Raw genomic sequence first — 21,504 nt, 5'->3', positions numbered from 1 at the left:
AGCAGGGAAACCTCTATTTTTCATCAATTGATTGCTGACAGATAAATTCTCATTCCAAGTTCCATAGAATAAAACTTGATTAAATCAAATTGTTTATCAATGTATTTGAATCATGTTCCAACATATTTTGCGGCAGCCCAACACAACAAACTCCTCAAATAGTGAGAAAGATGTGCTTGACTTGCAGGCGTGTAAGCGGTGCCTCTGTCTACCCTCTACGCTGTGCAGAAGTAAAACTGAAAATGTCCACCTGCAGAGCTATGACTCTCCTCCTATAGTCAGTCAAGTTGGTGGCGATCATAAAATGAAACGTGTTGATTATTAAGAAAAATACACACACAGACATTCCATCCTTGCTCAGCTCTCAAGGTTGAAACATGGAGAATCCCCTCCGGCTACATCTCCACATGCCCCACATCCAAACAGTGATCAGTAGCCTGTCATGCTATGGACTCATGAACTGTGTGTTCATGAGTTGCAGCTGTCTGTGTGTGTAGGTGTCCTGTTCTGTGATTGAATGTTGACGTGGAGGACAGAACATCCTCTCAGCTGACCTGCTTGGTGCACCTGTTCTCCTCTCATTGTCATCTTGGAGCTCTGACTCTTTCCTTTGTGAACAATTTTCTTCTGTTGATGGTCCCGAGAAAGAGTTACGGTTTGTTTTTTGGTCTAAGCAACATTCATTCACCCACGTGTAGTCATTTACAGGCTTATAGGTTTGAAGTAGCACAAGCAAAGATTGGGAGAGAACAACTAGAGGAAGAGCCACAAAGCTCAGACCAAACATCCACCATCATCCCCGTCCCCAAGAAACCAAGGACCACAGGACTTAATGACTACGGAACCGTTGCTCTGACCTCTGTAGTTATGAAGTCTTTTGAGCGCCTTGTGCTGTCCCCCCGGATATCCCTCACAGACCCACTTCTGGGCCCCCTGCAGTTCGCCTAGAGAGCCAACAAGTCTGTGAACGACACTGTCCACATTACCCTCCACTTCACCCTCCAGCACCAAGACTGCAGGAACCTACACTAGGATCCTGTTTGTGGACTTCAGCTCTGCCTTCAATACATCCCGTCACTGCTGCTCACGTGCCCGACTCCACCTGCAGGTGGATCACAGACTTCCTGTCTGACAGGAAGCAGAACATGAAGCTGGGGAAACACATTCATTCATTCATTTTCCACAAGGTGTACAGTTATTATATCAAGATATATATAGTTGTGTTATACATACTCCACTCTTCATATTAAATTGATAAGCTCTTTATTTTTACTCTATATAGGACTGTAAAATAACAGGGATTTATTTCTATTCTATTCTATTTTATTTTTTTGTTTTTTCTTGATATCTTTATTGCACCATACAGCAAAGCACATTCCTTGTAAGTGAAAGCCTACTTGGCAATAAAAACAACTCTGATTTTGATGTTGAATATTGAATATTGAATCGTTAACAACCCAAAGACAATTCTTAGGGGTAGTTAACTATTACGGCCCAGCTTGTTCTGCCTTGGTGGAGGTCTGCAAACTCTCATAATCTTTCCTCTTTTCTTTTTTTTACTGATAGATGCACTTTGACCAGACTGTCTAATAAGTCACCATCTGTTAATATTTAACCAAGACCTCCATAACACTACTATGGTGACACACCAAACACCACACACACACACACACACACACACACACACACACACACACACACACACACACACACACACACACACACACACACACACACACACCGGCACAGGTTCAACTGTTACTTAGCGACGGACAATGAGTCAGTGGTTAAAGTTGGTTTGATGCCCATATTGACATTATGGTCAGGGAAAGTACACAACGCACACGCGCGCATGCACACAATCAACAGGACAGGAAGAACATGTCTTTCTCTCTCTCTCTCTCCCTCTCTCTCTCTAAATCTCTCTCTCTTCATCTCTAATCTATATTACTGTGTCACTGTGTAAATGTGTTTTAGTGACATCGTCTCTCAGTCTTTCTCTCCATATCTCTCTTTCTCTCTTTCTCTCCCACTCTCTCTCTCCATCTCTTCCTGTCTGTCTCTCTGTCTCTCTCTCTCAATCTTAAACGTCTGTAGGAAATCCCTGTATGTGGGAAAACTCTGTGTTTACATCAGGCTGTACGCTGAGCAAACTGTGGGCTCTGCTCCTGCCAGTAAGTGGGCGGGGCCAAGCTGATGCCTGCTCAACATGTCTGGGTCATGAGGAAACCGCAGGGAAACACTGAGGAATAAACACCGTTTCCTTTCGTTTGGCTTGGTTTCTGTTCTATTCAAGTGAAGTCAAGACAAGTTTATTTGTATAGCCCAATATCACATGCAACAAGGGCCAGAGAGGTGATCAGTGGACATCAGGAGATATAGGAAGTAAGGTGAGAACGATGGAAAGAGAAAATCAGCTAATGTGCCGCATCCTCTTACTATGCTGACACTGTCACTAACCAGAGTGCACTAAGTCTAACTGGGCCCTGGGGACTGCCTCCTGCCCATTTAGCAGTAATAGAAGTTAACCCAAAAAAGGTGCGTTTTCAAACGGGATTTGAAACCTTCTAGAGAGCCTTCCTCTTTAAGGGGTGCAGGAAGTGCGTTCCAGAGCAAAGGAGCCCGATAAGAAAATGATCTATTTCCAAAGGTTTTCATCTTGACCTTCGAAATGACAAGCAGGCCTGCCTGGTGGGATCTTAGAGGTCGCGTGGGAGCGTACCTGGAAATTAGGTTAGAAAGATACACAGGGGTTAGGTCATGTAGTATTTTATAAGTAAGAAGTAATACCTTAAAGTCAGCCCTTGCACTGACAGGAAGCCTGTGTAGTGATGCTAGAACCGGTGTAATATGGTCAAATCTCTGGGTTTTTGTTAGCAGTGTTGCTGCAGTGTTTTGGAGTTCAAACCTGAGAAGAGAACATTACAGTAATCCAGTCTGGAGGTGATTCTGTTCATACATAACAGTTCAATTTGATGTTGTTCAATCTAACAAATGTCTTAAAGGTTTATTGGAAATTGCCTCCATTTGTATTTTTCCTTCTGTTGTGTCTCTATTCTTGTTGCAATCCTAGGCAGATGGGACGCAGTAGCTCAGTGGGTAGAGCTTCTGCTTGGGAACCGGAGGGTCTCCTGCCGAGGTGCCCCTGAGCAAGGCACCGAACCCTCAATCGCTGCCCCCTCTGCGAAGGGTGGTGATGTAATGTAAGTCGCTTTGGATAAAAGCGTCTGCCAAATACTCGTAATGTACTGACTGATGTATAGGAAACGCCAGCTACAACAGCAAGAGATAAGAAGAGTGTAATATCAAAGCAAATGGAAATAAATGAATAAAAAAGTGAAAGATTAAGCAGGTTTCAATGCTTCTTCTCAGCATCTCACTGCCTTCTCCTCTCAGACAATTCGGTGATGATCTGGACCCTCCTCAGGTTCTTCTGCCGAGGTGCCCTTGAGCAAGGCACCAAACCCCCAAAACTGCTCCACGGGCGCCTTATCATGGTTGCCCTGTGTTGACCCCTCTCTAATGCATGTGTGCGTGTGTGTAAGAGGGACACGCAAGACAAATTTCAGATTGACGTGTTCGCATGTGATTTGACCCAATAAAGTTTCTTCTTCTACTTCTAAATTCGCTGAGATTTATACAAATCTATGAAAGGAATGCTTGTCAGCGTTTTTTTATTGTGAGGATAGCTGGAAACTCAGGAATGTGTGTGTATGTAAGTGTGTAATTTTCTCTGCACAGTTATACATTTCTCATCCAGATCCCAAACAAAGTTTCTCAGACTGAAGTTTTCCTCTGAGGAACAAACTGAAGTCCTTTAACTTATCCAGCGTTCCTTACAGACGGACTGAGTATCAGCCTGGGTTGGTAATAATGAAGTTACTCAGTGAGTTTACCTGCACTCAGCACTCGTATTTGGATTACTGTGATTGAAGGTAAACTCACATGCACAACACACACACACACACACACACACACACACACACACACACAATTTGTTCTGAGTAAACACACAATGACAAAAAAAATGTATTGCCTTAATCGCAGTATATTTAGAGATTTAAAGTGCATGTTAACATCCAGGCTGTGTCCAATCAGAGCACAGCACTGACCAGACGTTAGCAGGCCCACTGAGCTGCTGTCACACAGGTTCAAATCTGTCATGGAAACAAAACCCTCAAACATCATCATCAACACGTTTGCATCCACTTGAAATGGCAATGAAGAATAAATTCATAATTCTGTAACATAAAGAGATTGTGAAAGTGTCTCCATGGTTACATGAGGACATGGGGTCTCTGTCTGATGTCCTGGTTGGGGGTGACAGATGTTTCCAGAAGCGTAGCCTGTTTGGTTTGTGTTGAATTGAATGAGGGAAGAAAAAGTTACAGCTCTCCTAGATGCAAAGCAACAGTACAACGCGAAAACTGACGAAGAAGAGTAAGAGGACAGAGAGAGACACAAGAGTCTTAAGAATGCTGCTGTTTCCATTTAAGAGGCTCAGCATGCGGGCACAGGAAATTATTTATCAGCACATTCTGGGTAAACCGTGGAGGTCTGAGCCAAAGTTCTTTTTAGGTAATAATAAACAGGAAGTAAAATGTCTGATCCTACTGAGAGTGCCTGTCACTGAGCTTGATCTTTGACCTCTCTCACCCTATGCTCAGCTGGATTAAGCAGAGCTGCTGTGATAGAATACAGCAAAAAAGAGCAAAACAGAATAGAGTGCAATAGATGAGAGAGAATAGAATAGAACGCAGCTGAAGAGAAAGAGAATAAAAAAGATTAGTTTAGAATAGGGCAGAAAATTCAATAAAAAGTAGGATAGAACACAATAGAGGAATAGAATAGGAATTATACCGTACATATTATATAGATTCCAATAGAAAGACTTCAATTAAATTGATTAAATTAAATCCTCCTGCGTTTGTGTGTGTGCATTTGTCTGTGTGCGTGTGTGCATTTGTCCTGCTGAGCACCTTTGTAAACTTCAATTATTTCGTAAACTCTTTTTGCCTCCTCCTCTTTTCTTCCCTCCCTCCTCAGCTCTGGCACTCCGCTCTTCCTTCTCTTCCTCCTCTTGTAGAATTGAGGTCAGCGTGCAGAGAGACAGACGGGCGGGGGGAGGGACGGACGGGAAAGGAGAAATGAAACAAAATGTTCTCATCTGTTGAGCTGAACCAAATGCCAGGAAATGAGCAGCGTGGTTTCAGGAAAAGGCTCCGGAAACAAACATGATGAAAATGTGGAAGTGTTTATTAATGCTGCCACGTTAGAGTTTCATCAAGTTTATGGGGAAGAGTTATCATATAAAACCTTACAACTATTATCGTCATCGATAATCAGAAGGTGTAATCGGGGGACATATCCAGAAATCATTCTTTTAAGTCATGCTTCCTTTATTATCCTGCTCCATGTCTCTTAAAATGAATTGAAGCATTCTTGGTTTTCAAGTTTGTAACCTCATTCATTTCCTGCAGTAGACAGGAAATTTAAAAATGTTATTTTCAGGCCTGGAATGTTTTTGAAACTGACAAAATATCCACAAATTTAGGAAGTTGTTCATTCCCATATAAGAGCAGAATGTTCAGAATGTTCAGCGTGCTGAAGAGACTTCACACAAATGACAGATTTATGAGCTGTAGCAACTTTAAGGATCATGCAAACATCAAGAAGCCTCAGGAAAGAGATGAGAAGAGAAGAGAAGAAAAGAGAAGAGAAGAGAAGAGAAGAGAAGAGAAGAGAAGAGAAGAGAAGAGAAGAGAAGAGAAGAGAAGAGAAGAGTTTTTTCACTCATCTCCGTTATCAGCAGATGGAGGAAAGCTGCTCGATGTTACTTCTCATCTTCCTCACTAACTTACTTATTCACTAACATAATTTCATGTAAACACTCACAATTCACAGATGAACTTTACAGACTTAAATATTGGCTTTAGTCCAATGTAAAGCTGGGATGTAAACACGGCTTTAGATCAGGAACCAAATCTGACTCACATCATGGAAAAAAATGGATTTGGGAAAGTTCAGCTTGGAATGTGAGGAAACATGTTGCTCAACTGTCTCAGCAGAGTGGAGCTGAGAATGTGCGTCATTACAGGCTGTCAGGACGCTGACCTCTTCAGTCTATATATGCATTGAATCTAAGGAGGCACTGGATTGAGACATGCACTGAATCTATACGACAGTTGAATTCGTACGTGAGCTGAATCTACACATGCACTGAAACTATACATGCACTGGATCTATTCCAGAGCTGAATTTGAACATGAGCTGAACCTTAACAAGCACTGAATCTATATGAGAGCTGAATCTGTACGTGAGCTGAATCTATATGTGAGCTGGATCTATTTGTTTGCTGCTGCAGTGTGAGGCGTGGAGCACCACTTTTACAATGCCTGAATACATGCATTTACTGTCACATCATCATCAAACAAAGTGTGATGAAGCATTATGGCCTAATTATGATATGGCCTACTATGGCAAACATGCTGAAAGACTTCCTGACTCTTCTTCGTCACCCTAAGACATGGACGTGTTGCCGTCTCTCTCTTTGCTCCACACTGTCTGTCTTTAAAAGGAAAAGTATGTTCCTGGCTACAACGTCCAAAGGAAACACACACACACACACACACACACACACACACACAAAGGAAACACACACACACACACACACACACACACACACACACACACACACACAGTGGCTTGAATCAGGGATGTGTGAAATGTTGTTTTGGTTACAATCATCATAATTCCAGAGACCTGACACACCATCGCACGCTCCACGCTCCACCGCCCCCCCCCCCCTTCCCCCGCCACACACACACACAAACAGACACACACAATCCGCTCTGTTCTCCTCAACCCTCTTCCTCTCTCTCACATATACTTTGTATTTCCCACTACACCACTACTGACACACATACACATACACACACTCTTCTCATCTGAAAGGGTCTCTTGTAAACTGTGTGAAAGAGTGCAGAGGTGTGAAGATTTAATCGTAAGACTCTGTGTGTGTGTGTGTGTGTATGTGTGTGTGTGTGTGTGTGTGTGTGTTTTCCACATACATGATAAAAACACAAGATCATGTTCATACGTCAGATTCCTACTCTCTCTCTCTGTAAATAAAAGGGGGAGGAACACACACACACGCACACATAGTAAAAAGCCCCAAAAGGACAGCGTGTGCTGACAGAACAGTGTGGTGTAGACCAACAGAAAGCCTAACACTGATCCATGACTCATGTGTGTGTGTGTGTGTGTGTGTGTGTGTGTGTGTGTGTGTGTGTGTGTGTGTGTGTGTGTGTGTGTGTGTGTGTGTGTGTGTGTGTGTGTGTGTGTGTAGGTTAAGGGTGTGTCCGGGCATTGCTTAAGTTTGACAAAGGTGAGGTCGGATGACATCAGCAGGTGAAACCTGTTTGAGTTTGTGGCAGAAATGAAGCAAGAGAGCGAGTGTGTGTATAAAGAGTCTACGATTTATTATTCAGTGATTGTTTTTTATTCTAAATGTACACTTTGTGATTTTCATCTTCTTCACATCTGAATTGTGTGTGTGTGTTTGTTCCTCTGTAAGTTTTTATTTTATTTAGATTAGATTCAACTTTATTGTCATTGCGCAAAGTACAGGTACAAGCCAATGAAATGCAGTTAGCATCCAACCAGAAGTGAAAAAATTTACCATATAATATACAGAATAAACTATATATACAGGATATACAGGTAATAAATTGATAGATAGTTGTGCAAATGGCAGTGGAGTGCAAAATGATGCAAGTAGAGGATGGAGTAGAGTAGGGGATGGAGAAGTGTTCAACAGGGTCACCGCCTCGTGGAAGAAACTTTTCCTGAGACTGCTGGTGCTTGAGCGGAGGCTTCTGTAATGCCTGCCGGATGGGAGGAGGGCGAAAAGTTTATTGTTGGGGTGGAAGGAGTCTTTAATGATGTTCCTGGATTTACCCAGACAGCGTCTAGGATAGATCTCTTCAATTCTGTTCAACTGTGTACCTTGATCCTGTGGGCGGTTTTCACCACCCGCTGGAGTGCTTTCTGGTCTGATGGGGAGCAGTTGCCATACCATACTGTGATACAGTTTGTGAGAATGCTGTCAATGGTACAGCGGTAGAAGTTCACCAGGGTCCTTGGACAAAGGTGAGGTTTCTTAAGGCTCCGAATGAGCCTTAAAAACTTAAAAACAAGGGTGCAGGAGTTTATGGACCAGGTGAGATCATCGGAGATGTGGATGCCAAGGATCTTAAAGCTGGACACATGCTCCACTGCAGCTCCATTGATGGAGATGGGTGTGTGTGCATGGTTCCCAGCCCGCCTGAAGTCCACGATGATCTCCTTAGTTTTCCTGGTGTTGAGTGCCAGGTTGTTATGAACCCACGTGGCCAGGTGCTTTACCTCATCCCTGTAGGCCGTCTCATCGTCACCTCTGATCAGGCCTATCACCGTGGTGTCGTCTGCAGACTTATTTATGGAATTGGAACCATAGTTAGAAGTGCAGCCATGGGTGAATAGGAAGCAAAGGAGAGGGCTCAGCACGCAGCCTTGTGGCACGCCAGTGTTCAGGGTGATAGTGGAGAGGTTATCTATCTTGACAGACTGGGGTCTGTAAGTCAGAAAGTCCAGAGTCCAGTTGCAGAGGGATGTGTTGATACCAAGCTGGCTGAGCTTGGAGATCAACTTGAAGGGGGTCACAGTATTGAATTCTGAGCTGAAGTCAATAAACAGCATTCTGGCGTAACAGTTCGGGGTGTCCAGGTGTGTCAGTGTGGAGTGAAGTGCCGTGGGGATGGTCCTCAGTTGACCTGTTGTAGGCAAACTCGTGAGGGTGCAAAGTAGCAGGTCGGCAGGGTTTTAAGTGTGAGAGGACCAGTCTCTCTCGCACACTTGGAAATGATGGGGGCGAGGGCAACAGGACGGAAGTCATTAAGGGCCCTAGCGGTGGAATGCTTCGGCACTGGCACGATGGTGGCGGTCTTGAAGGTAGTAGGAATAACTACTTGGGCCAGGGACAGGTTGAGAATGTCCGCAAAGACCCCGGCCAGCTGCTTTGCACAGGCTTTGAGCACATTCCCAGGTTTTCCATCGGGGTGAGCTGCCTTACGGGCGTTCACCTTGCTCAGGATGGAACTCTGATGTGGATAGTGCAAGAGGCAGTTAGTTGAGAGGTAGATCTGCCTTGAACATCACCTCCCTGTTTTCCCGGTCGAAGCGAGCTCAGAAATGGTTGAGCTGGTCCGGGAGGGAGTGAGAGCTGGTAGGGGGCACAGTGTTGGGTGGTTTGTAGCTGGCGAGTGTCTTTATGCCTTGCCACTTACGCCAAGGGTCAGAGGAGTTGAAGTGCTCCTCAACCCTCAATTTGAAGCCATGTTTGGCCTGTGAGATTCCCCTTCTCAGGTTGGCCCTAGCTGAGCTTTAGGCCTCCCGGTCTCCAGACCTGAAGGCTACATCTTTGGCTTTGAGCGAACCTCTCTGTTCATCCAGGTCTTCTGGTTGGGGAAAGTTTTTATTGTTTTGAGTGATATCACTCTGTCCACACACCTGTTGATATGATCCAGGACAGAGTTTGTGAAAATGTCGAGAATGTCGATCAGAGAGTCTGTGGTGGCCTGAGCGGAGAACACATTCCAATCTGTTGGAATTGCTGCTGGAGAATGGAGTCAGTTATGTCATTGTGTAGATGTCTGTGCTTCTCTTCAGGTCTGTAGGTCTTTGAATAGACCCTTATGGATCTATGAACACCTGCTAAAGCCTCTAAAAGCTTCTCTACATTTGTATGTTGTAATGGTTCTCTGCTCTATAGTTACTGACCTTTGACCCTGAACAATCTGTATGTTGTCATGGATCTCTATCCTGGTGCGGCAGTAGCTCAGTCCGCTGGGTGGACAGCTGGGAACCGGAGGGGTACTCGCGTGGGACTCGCAAGTAGTAAGTAGACTGGTAGCTGTTGAGTTGCCAGTTTGCCTCCAGAGAACTGCCGAGGTGCACGTGAGCAAGGTGCTGAACCCCCAGCTGCTCCATGGGCGGCGTAGAATGGCTGCCCTGCACCTACTCTGGAATGTATGTGTTTGTGTTTGTGTGATATGAGGGGGTGCGAGTCAAATTTCAATTGCATGCGATTTGCTGTGAATTGCATGCAACATGATGATTAGTAAAGTGTCTTTTTAAAATCTTTATCTTTATAGTAACTATGACTTTTGACCCTGAACCCTGTGTTTGTTGTCATGGATCTCTATCCTATGGTAACTGTTCCTTCTCACATCAGTCGGCAGCTTGTGTGATGTTGCCCCATAACATGAAGTAGCTGAGAGAACATATCATACAGATATACATGCAGGGCGTCATGAGGATAAATAGTAGAAGAAGAACATAGATGTGACTAGGTGTTAGCCTCATTATAGCGTAACTCAGTTCTAATAGTGAATCCAGGAGATTTGTCTAGCTTTTATTGTGGATGGCAGAACTTCTATCTTTGTGCTATAGAATACACAACAACATGGGTCCATTCAAAGACCTACAGGCTTGAAGAGAAGCACAAACATCTGTACAAAGACAACTTACAGAGGAACAAACAGAGTTCAGAGGTGAAGCAGACGAAGATCATGAATGCTAGTCAAAGCCCCTGAGGTTTGCTTCAACAAATGTAAAAGAGTGTTTACACTGGAAGCTAAGAGAGGAAAAAAGAAGTAAGCAGAACATCTTAGGTGCTGGGCTCTGACTCACTGACTTGTTGGTAACACACACACACACACACACACACACACACACACACACATGGTGGGTGACTCAGTGAGGAATGTGTGCAATGCAGATTTGAGCGTACAACATAAAGACACCAGAGGCATGTCTTCATGCTGCTGCATGACGAGCCAAAAGGAATTCACACACACACACACACACACACACACACACACACACACACACACACACAGAGTCATGGATGTGAGCTATGTGTTTACAATTAATTCATGTCTTTGTGTCCATATTCCTCATTGTTCCAAATGAGCCGCCAGGTTTCCTTACCAGGGTTGACTGATATGTTACGAGCCTGACATGGTGATGTATTTTTGTGGAAATATAAACACAAACTGATCCTGCAGTGATTCTGCTGCTTCTAGCAAATTGAGAGCTTTAGTGTCAGACTGCATCATCGTCATCATCATCATCATCATCACAATCATCATCATGACCCAAGGAGACCAATCCTGTGAAAGTGAATAGCCCAGAGTTCAAAGAAACACAGACAGATTATTTCTTAAATTATTGATAGGTTGGCAGAATAGCATGTACAAACGGGAAAACTGCTCTTTCTCAATGTACTCAAAGTTGTTCCATTTGTTCATCATTACAAAATAGAAACAAGGAGGAGGACGAAATAAAGACTGTGTGTGTGTGTGTGTGTGAGAGAATATTTGATTTTGGCAGGTGAATGTGAAACTCTGAGTAGTGTGTTAGTGACATCATCCCCCACCCCCCCACTCTCACCTTCTGTCATTCAGTCAGTCCCTCGTCAAACAACTCAGTGCAGCCGTGCATCAACAAGAAGAGGCAAATGTTTATGACAAAAATGGAGGAGGACAAATATTTTCTGTCAAAATGAGGCTGGGTGCAAATTGGCCAGGCCAAAACAGCTGGATGACGATAGACCTAAGGAATCCAAGAATCCCCCCACACACACACCTAAAGTCATGACGATTTGCTTCCTGTTTTTCCGTGATGGAAACAGAGCGTGCCACACCCGAAGCTTAGACACCACGCCGATCAACGTATTTGTTAGTCTGCCAATTGTTAAATACAAAAGAATTCATATTATCATACAGATCATTCATCATATCCTGGTTCCTGTTCTAGTCCAGTGACTTCCTGCTAATTAATCATATCTCATCATATAACTAATATGTGTTTACAATTGGCACAGTTTTTGTAGTTAATATATATGTTAGGTGGTGAGAGTCCTAATTTACAAAATGTTATATAAAAATAATCATTGTTAGTGCTCAAAGTACTCTTCAAAGTATATGTTGGACTATCCGAGTATTTGGTCACCAAAACTGTTAGTTTAGGACATATAAAGCACTGTTTGTCCTTTACTTAATCAGCTCCATCTCAGCTAGATGATGGTGCTCGTTGCATATTTGTAGATTTATTAGTATTTGAGATCCTACTGATCCAGATAGTCCTGACCAAGATCCTACTGATCCAGATCCTGCTGATCCAGATCCTACTGATCCAGATCAAGTGGTAGTGAGTGTTTTGGTTTACAAGCAGTCTGATTGGTTGTGTATGGACTAAAAATAGAATGCACTAACTTGACCAGAATTGATGGTGTCCAGAAATTGCCAGGACAGTGGTGTATATTTTGCACGCCATGCTTCTAGAAACATCCGTCACCCCTCATGTGCTACGTAACCATGGACACAGAATCTGTTTACTTTACAGATGAGAGAATTTTGTGATATTTGTGTGTTTCCTTTACATATTTCCATTGATAACTTTACATTGCAGGAGACGGCCCTCACACAGACACATATATATATATACAATCGATGTATGAGCAGCACCTGTTCGAGCCAATGGCAGAGTGCTGGGATAAACGCTATAGGTGTAAAGATTACAGACAGACTGGCTCAGCTCACAGGTCACTGTGCGGTTACACTATGACAGTTGAATAAGATAAGATAAAACTTTATTATCCCGAGGGAAATTACTGATGCGACCTGGGCTATCAGAGCTTATCACCGATTGCATTATCCCACACAATATTTAAAACAACTGGAAAAGACATTGCAGAAGTTGTTTCTCCTTTTCATTTTGATGCAACTGATGAGAAGTAAAGGTTGAGTGATCGGATACGAGAAAACGGATATATGCCACATGAAGTAGTCCAGTGTAACCGTAGCCTGTGACAATGAAAAAAAAAGAAAAAAGAAAAGATTAGCTGTTTTCATGGAGACGGCCTGACCCTGGACTGTAGATGTTGCACAGCCATCTGAAGGTGAGCGCAAAACATCCCAGAACAATTGTGTAAATTGTGGCGTTCAGGTGTGATGGTGCTGAATCACTCTGCATAGTTCTTCTTCCACTGAGCTCATCCTGTCAGTCAGCATCTCATATAATACCTGTTTATTTTTTTAATCAGGAGAGCTGCAGTCATAAATTTGGAACATTCACTGTGAAGATTGTTCAGTACGTCTTGATTTAGCAGCAAAAACTGAGACTGCAAACTTCAGTGAAACTAGAAAAGCACTTTTGTAATGACACAATAAAGTCCATCATCCAGGTTTATTTTGTTGTCTTTATCATGAAAACATTAGATGAAACGTGGTGAAGTGACACACAGACTAAATGCCGACTGAGGTTTGTGTTTGTGGTGAAGCCGCTGTGTGTGCATGACCGACTGAAGGAGTAAATGGCAGGAAGCTCATGTGACACAAAGCTGAAGCACAAAACGATCTCACTGCGTGTGGTCAAACTGTGAAGCAGAAGCATTTTTTATTCATCATTTATCTCTATAGTTTCTAGTTATTCTATGACCTTAGGGTGAGGCAGTTTGATTACAGCATTCGCTCAAACTGAATGTGATCATTGTTTGATCACACGATGCCAACATACGGATCAATAAGGAGATCAGAGTGAGCAGAGATCAACAGTGTCTGATGTTCATCACACAGGATGCTGAGGTGTTGCTGCCATCTGCTGGCCTGAGCACAAACTACTTCATATTATGAGCACTCATTTGATATTCTAATTTACAATATTTATTTTACTTTGTAATACATTTATACGGAGCGAGTTATCTGTCCATTGGGAACGGTAATTGTAGAGTGCTAATGGTTTAGGGGAAGCACAAGAGAAGGGAGAGGCGCAAAGGTGAGAGTGGATGGAAGGAAGAAGACCCTCGAAGATACTAACAATATCGGTTGTTACACTGGTGGCAGCGGGTTTGCGGATTGTTTAATTTTGCCGGGACGAAAACAGTGCAGACAGACGTCCAACAAGCTAGTTCCTCCGTGATTGAGCATGGCCAATTATGAAAATCTTTAAAATGCCCTTTCAACCAGCCCCATTCGCTACCGTTCACAAATGGAAGGCATGCTTCTCTTGGGTTTTCATAGAAGATGGTAAAGAAGATTTTTCACAGTGGTGCAGACATTAACAGCGAGAGGTGGCTGTGGAAGCGAATCCTAATTGTGATGAGGACAGTTTGGCTAAACTGTTGCCCACGAGTGGTGCTGCGTTCAGTTACTGGGATAGCTTGCCAACTTCAACCAAAAATGACTACAGAGCCATGAAAGACAAATTCAAAGCGTTTTTTGGACATAATGCTTATATTGCAACACTTCAGAGTTACATTAATGCACGCACAAGCCTTCAAGGTGAGGCACTCCCTGGAAAGCTCACTGTTTTCGCTGCTGAAATTAATTGACTGGTGGAGGAAGCATGTTGACACTGTTGTTCATGCTTTTATTGACAGTGGAGCTGTTGTATCAATTATCAGTGAAGAATTTAGAATGTCAACAACTGCGCCCTGCAGGAAGCCAGTGGTGAAACAATATGTGCCCCTCACTGGTGTTACAGGTGATCCACTTGACACTGTGGACACTATTTCAGTTAACTTTAGCTTTACTCACAACCCTGTGACTCATGCCCTTCAGGTGGTAAGAAACTGTTCAAAACCTCTTATTTTGGGTTGGGATTTTTTAGTGGCTAATGGCATTATAGTTGATGCACAAAACATGTCTCTGTTAATATATGATAAAGTTGTGCCATTCCCTTACAACTGGCCCCATGCCGCCATGCCATGGTTTACGATTCACGTCTGGGAGCTTGGACCCCTTTCAAACTTGCTTGCAAGTCTAGTCTTTAAATGATATTTCCTCTTATAATACGATTTCTGATAATAGGATTTCTGAAGCAATCATAAGATTTCGATGTATATAACAATAAAAACTGCAGTGGAAATTCTGGTTCTTTGGTTGATAGACCATTGAGAAGACTTGTAGTAGGTCTGATCTGGTTGAGAGACAGAAAAGACCTCCACGCCTCCCTATCTCCGCACCAGGTCACAGAGAAGAGATAGAAAGGCGCCTCTATGACTCCTGGGACAGCCAAGGCCTGTGCGCACGATAAGATGCACAATGGAAGCATAAACATCTCTATGCTATCTATTACAAAAGGTGAAGGCGACCCTGACGCATTTAATATTTCAAATAATCATACTGGAAACTGTTAATCTTCGGAATCTTAATTAAACACATGAAATGCTAAAGACATACAGATGTTTCTGCAATAAAAAAACGTTTCTGTGTTTTCAACTCATAAAAGGCTGTTTTGCATGGATTGACACAGGGATGTATGTACTCTTCAGTCAGCAACTCAACCATCTTTAATTCATAGTTTATGGTAGATCTGCTTTAAAATATCTTATAATACCATATCTGTGTCAATCATTGAACTTGCATTTAATGTCCGTTTGAGTTTTCAGCTCCTAAGAATGCTGTTTTACAGGTATTTACACAGAAGTGTAAATACTCATCAATCACCAACTCAAACCATCTTTAAATTATATTTGATGGTAGATCTCCTTGAGATATCCGAGTCCCCGTATGGACCAAGAAAGTGAACTGGCAGCTGAAGAGTTACCAGTTTGCCTAAAGGGTACTGCCGAGGTGCCATTGAGCATGGCTGCCCTGCGCTCCCTCTGTATAAAGCATGTGTGTGTTGTGTGTTGTGTGTTGTGTTACATATGTAAGAGGGGCGCAAGATGCATTTCAAATCTGTGTGATTGTATACGACTGCATGTGATTGCATGGAATTGACAAATAAAAGTACCTTATCTTATCTAATATTATGATGAAAGGCATTCTATGTCCGTTTTGCTGTTTAGGCTGAATTTACACAAGGGCTTGTATTCTGTTCAGTCACCAACTCAAAGCATCTTCAAATGTTATTTTATGGTAGATCTGCTGGAAAACCACTTAAAACAGGGGTATATACAGTATACTCTCGAGTAACCAAGCTAAGCCATCCTTAAATCATATGTTACGGTAGATCTGCTTGAATGAACTCATAACTTTTTTATTTTATTCTGCTGTTAGTTTGGTTAGTCTGGTCTGCTTTCTGCTTCCATTTCACTATAAAGAACCTGTTGCACTAAATTCAATTTTGCACTAAATTTCAATTTTTGCACTATATTCAATGTTCAATGTCAATTTTCATTCTCTATATGCTGCTGCTGATGTCTCGTCACAAAGAATTTCAATGTACAGTATAAACATGTGTTTTTTTGTGCAAATGACAGTAAAACTTGAAACCTGAAACTTGAAACTTGAAACTTGTGTCACTCATTGGACTGCATGTCCTTTTTGGCATTTTCAGCTCCGAGGACTGCTGTATTGCAGGTATTTACACAAGGGTGTATTCTATAGAGACCAACTCAAACCATCTTCAAATGATATTTTATGGGAGATCTACTTGAAATCGACTTAAAATGTGTTTTCTGAGGCAGTCACTGAACTGCTTGGGTATATCATGATGAAAACATTTTTTTAAAATCAATTTTGGCATTTTCATCTCCTGAGACATTTTCATCTCCTTGCAGGTACTTACACAGGGGGGTCTACCTGTTAAGGCAGCACCGCCACTGGGTGGGACAGTACTGTTGAGGCAGTATGTGTGTAACAAGGCATATGGCATGCATAGGAAGACTCTGTTGACACCACTCATCAGTGCATTTTTCCACTGTGGGTGTTTAATCAAACAAATAAAATCAATCTTTACTGAGCACATGTCAGTGATTTTCACCATGATGATTAATCAGACAAATTAAAATCCAGATACCTTCATTTGCTGCTCTTGTCCGATCACAGGAGTTTGGTTAAATTCCTGTTATAATTACTATACCTAGGTTTTAGCCAAAATAAACAATTATTTGTTATTATTAGTATAAGTATTGTTGTTATCTTATTGTTGTTTTTCTTTTTGCGCTTTTACTGCTGAGCTGACCTGGTCTCATCATTAACATGTTTTGATGTTTACCATTGTTTGTTTTCTTCAACGATTAATCTTTCATGTCGCTCAGCCTCGAATCACATGATTTTAACATTTAACTAAATAGTTGCAACATTTCTGTTTCAGTAAAATGCCGAATTTGTCATTTGCATTAGAACACAATAAGCCTTCAAGATGGAAAATGCCTTGATCCTCCAGTAGGCTGCGCTGTGCCCGGACACCGCTGTGCGCGATCCGGGCCCGTTGTGAGCGCGCAGTTCCAGCAGCAGAAGCAGGGGAGGCGCGGAGCGGATCGAAGCGGATTTACGATTTGGAGCAGCCGTACAGACGTGGACGGTACCACAGAAAAGACGGTCCTGTTCACAGGAAAAATCGGCAGCATGATCGGGTGAGTCACTACTCAAAGTTGAAGGTATGCAGGCGGTGTAAATTGATGGAGCAGGTTTTCCGCAGTGGACCCGTTTGTTTTTTCGGCTGGACGAAGGTGTGTGCTTGTGTGTGGGGCAAATGTTAGTTGTGTTTTTATGCATTGTGAACCACCATATGAGAGCGAGTCCGCGGGCTTAGCTTTTGCTGCATGGGACGAGGGCTTGTCTAGCCCCCGCTGCTTTCGATCGGGCTGTCAATGCTGTATAATTGGCAGCGAATTTAGCTTTTGCACATCCCACAATCCCGCATTATTCCACCGCGCCGTGTATGATGCAGTACTATAATCGTATAGAAGCAGGTGCGTCTCTGCTATATCGATTTTCAGATTCAGCGACTATAGTGCTGATCAAAAAATCCCCATGAAGACATAAGAGCAATGTATCTTATGTCTTATTGTGCATGTTCAGTTAATCATTGTGATTATATCTAAATAAACAACAATAGTAAGTCTGTAATTCAGATAAAGCACATTGTATATGTGTGTGTCTATATCTGTAAATAACTAATTAGGATAGACCACATCTGTGAAAAAGTGAAAAAATAATTGATGTGGTATTTCTTGTTATGGAATCATCTAGAAAATCCATGAAGCTTCTGTCCCCTTTGTTACAGAGGAATCCTGGTCATGGTGAATTGATATTGGTAAAGCTTGGACTGTATAGTTTGGAGGTATAGCTTGGACATGTAGACTCAGACAGACAGATAGAAGCAACAATTGCAGACTATCTGAATTTGCAGGGCCAAAAAGTATGTGGTCTGTGAGTTTGTGGAATAAAGGTGACCAGCTGTCAGTGAAGGACAGCTGGTAACTAAGTGTGGAGCTCCATTAACTGTATAATCTTAATGCCAGTTTCTGGAAAGGTCACAACACATTGGCACATGTACATTCATTTGCCAAAGTTGCATATTTATGGATGTGTTTCACCTTTCCGGCACATCCTTACGATTAGCCCCTTTACCTCCTTGCAGAGCACAATTTTGATTGGTCTGATAGCACTGATAGCACACATATAGCATTGCAGAAAACCATGTGGATGGGATTTTGCAGACGGGCTGCCATACTGCCACTGCCTGCAATGGCTAACCTCCCCACTGAGCACAATGACCTCTGGAGAGCAGGAGAAAGAGGAGATGGAGACCCCCCCTTCGTTCTTTGTGTTCTCCTTCTCTCCGAGTGCCTCACTCCACAGGCTGCCTGCTTGAAAATGGCATCGCTGCAATTCCTCCTCCTTCTCATCCACCCTCCCCCTCACTTTCCCTTCATCTCTGGGCTCCCAAGGGCTTTGTGAGCATCTATTCATGCCGAATGCCAGCACGATGTAGGCCCTTCCCCTCCCTGTGTGTGTATGGGTGTGTCAGAGAGGGAAGGAGAGAGAGAAATGGGTGTATCTGTGGGTGTGGGTGTGTGTGTGAGGGTCTCTCTCTCACACGCACACACTCACAAACGGGGGAGAGAGAGATGGCTAATTTATTTGATTCCATTCTTCATCTAGACTGGTTACCTCTGTACTGGTGTTTTGCCCTCAATGTTTGTGCAGTGTGTGTGTGCGAGTGTGGAAGGAATTCTGATGATTGTGTCAGGCAAGATGCCTGTCTGTGTTTTTCATTTTTATTGTGTGTTTAAAGTTGCTTTAACATTACATTGCCTGTAAATCATATCCGAATTTACTTTATGGATGTGACTACAACAATGAAGGCTGTTGATGGTCTGATAAGATAAGATAAGATAAAACTTTATTATCTCGAAGGGAAATTGCTGTGCAACAGTACAGTGGAGGTTGAAAAAATTCACCTCTAATGCAAAAAACGTGCAAGAATACATGCAAGACTACCGAAGAGCAGATATGATAAGGGCTACAAAGTACGAACAATAAGGGGTACAAAGTACATACAGTAAGGGGTACAAAGTGCAGAATGTGCAACTTGTAATGAGTAATATTTACAGTTTATACAACTTATACAGCAGACACATGTGGTATATATGATATACAGCTATGTATTGTGCGATATGCTGTAAAAGCAAAAAGCAATTAAACTGAAGGTGCTCCTGTATGAGCCTCAATACTGAGTGACTTTATTATAAAGTTGCAGCTTGCATGGGGGAAAGGTGATACTGACAGTGGCCCTGTCTCAATAGCTTGTGAGCTGTCTATATGAACAAGCATTTGAAGTCATCATATACACGCCTGTGACGCCTCCAACAGGCAGTCTGAAGTATCAAATCTTGAGAAAGCATTCTATATATGTAATCAATGAGCTATCCCAGATGCAATTTGGCATATATTCCTTGAAAACGTATACCCAATATGCCGGATGGAGTAGAGACGAGCGAGCAGGGAAGTCATTTTAAAAAAGTATGGCATTTCTACAACAGTTTTTTGTTAATCCTGTGTTTCTCATTAATGGTTATATACAATGATCTATTTTGTGTTTTTGTTTTACAAATGGCCATTTGTGGTACATTGAGTTTGTAGCTTAACATGATGTTGCCTCAGACCATTGCTTCATATGGGTTTGTCTTAGTTCTAATGCTGATCATTGTTAATGCTAAGGTAAAAGAAGAATTTCATGTAAATTACCAGGGTTGTTAAAATAAAGTACCAGTGTCGGTATTGGTACTTATCTGTAAGTAACTGGTCGTTCTTTGGTTATTTTTTCACTCTTAGGGTCCAGACATGTGCTGGAAACCTTCATTAAAACGTAGGGCACGTTTCTTCTTGTTTCTTCTTTCTCTTTACTGGGGTAGAAGAACAAATGTATGATTTTTGTTAAATTCAAAATAAACTTAATTCAGCATGAGATCATGAGACTGGTTAACTGTACTAACATTAGTAATTTACCTGTCAGTACTGGGGGGTGCATCAATTATTGAGTGTGGTGGGGGAAAAATGATTTTCATTCATATGAGCGGTATCTAATGTTTTATTATATTTATAAAATTCACAAGTTCATGAAACTGCCTTTGGATTGGCATGGTTGAAATCCCTGGCAACAATAAAAGTCCATCAGGGTGTAATTCTTTTACTGGCTCTTCATGACCACAAACACCACAAGAGATGAGTGTTTTAGAGACCACCAGAACTTCTTGACACCATGTAATGTTAATATGAACGTACAGGCATTCTGGGGATTTACAGTTCTTTAAGGTCTGACCTTTGTATTAATTTTTTAGTGTATTGTAATCACTGGATTGTTCGCCTCCAGTGAACAATCATTATCGATTTGTTCATTGGAGAGGTTTCAAAATAATGAATATTATATAGTGTAGTTTGTAGTAATAATACTTTCTTTTCCAGTGCATCAACTGACTTCACTTCATTTTCACTTTCATGAATACTGCTGGATCAGCTGTTTGCAATAAGTGTCAACATATGACAGCACAAGCACGAGCACAAACTGTCACGGTTTGCAGAACAGAGGACCCAAGCGCAGATTCAGAGATACAGAGGTATTTATTTTAACCGGGCAGAAGTGTCCAGAGGAGCAGGCAAGAGGCGGCGTCAGGGACAGGCAGGGTAGATCCGTGGGCTAGCGGCGAGAGACAAGGTTGAGGGCAGGTGCAGGTCCGAGGGCTGGAGACGGGAGGCGAGGTCAGGTACAGGCGTGGGTCGATGCACATGGGCGGGAGACGGAAGACGTGGTCAGGTTCAGACGGAGGTCCGAGGTCGGACGCACGGGAAAACACTGTGAATTGAGAGGGAGATTCTGCCACAGAGGACACGAGAAAACGGGAAACAGGATGGGTACAGGAACTGTAACATAGGTAACAGAAATAAAGATAGGACTAGGAACACATGGAACACAGGGGTATATATACACACCAGACAGGGGATGAGACAACGAGACACAGGTAAACTACATTAGGGGAGGCAGGTAAGCACACTGACGGGGAAGCACATGAGGGTAGGAAGAAAAGACGCCAGAACATAGACAAAGACAGGGTTTCAAAATAAAAACCGGAAGTTCACCAGAGACAGACCGTGACACATACTTAGATAGGTGAGGCTGATACAGAGTTAAGTGTGACCTAAATTATGCTGGTTTTCATCACACATG

The sequence above is a fragment of the Genypterus blacodes genome, unplaced genomic scaffold, assembly GCF_046128005.1.
Source record: "Genypterus blacodes isolate CSIRO-AG114 ecotype Tasmania unplaced genomic scaffold, CSIRO-AGI_Gbla_v1 ptg000003l_1, whole genome shotgun sequence".
Taxonomy (NCBI): domain Eukaryota; kingdom Metazoa; phylum Chordata; class Actinopteri; order Ophidiiformes; family Ophidiidae; genus Genypterus; species Genypterus blacodes.
This window is presented reverse-complemented; position numbering follows the sequence as displayed.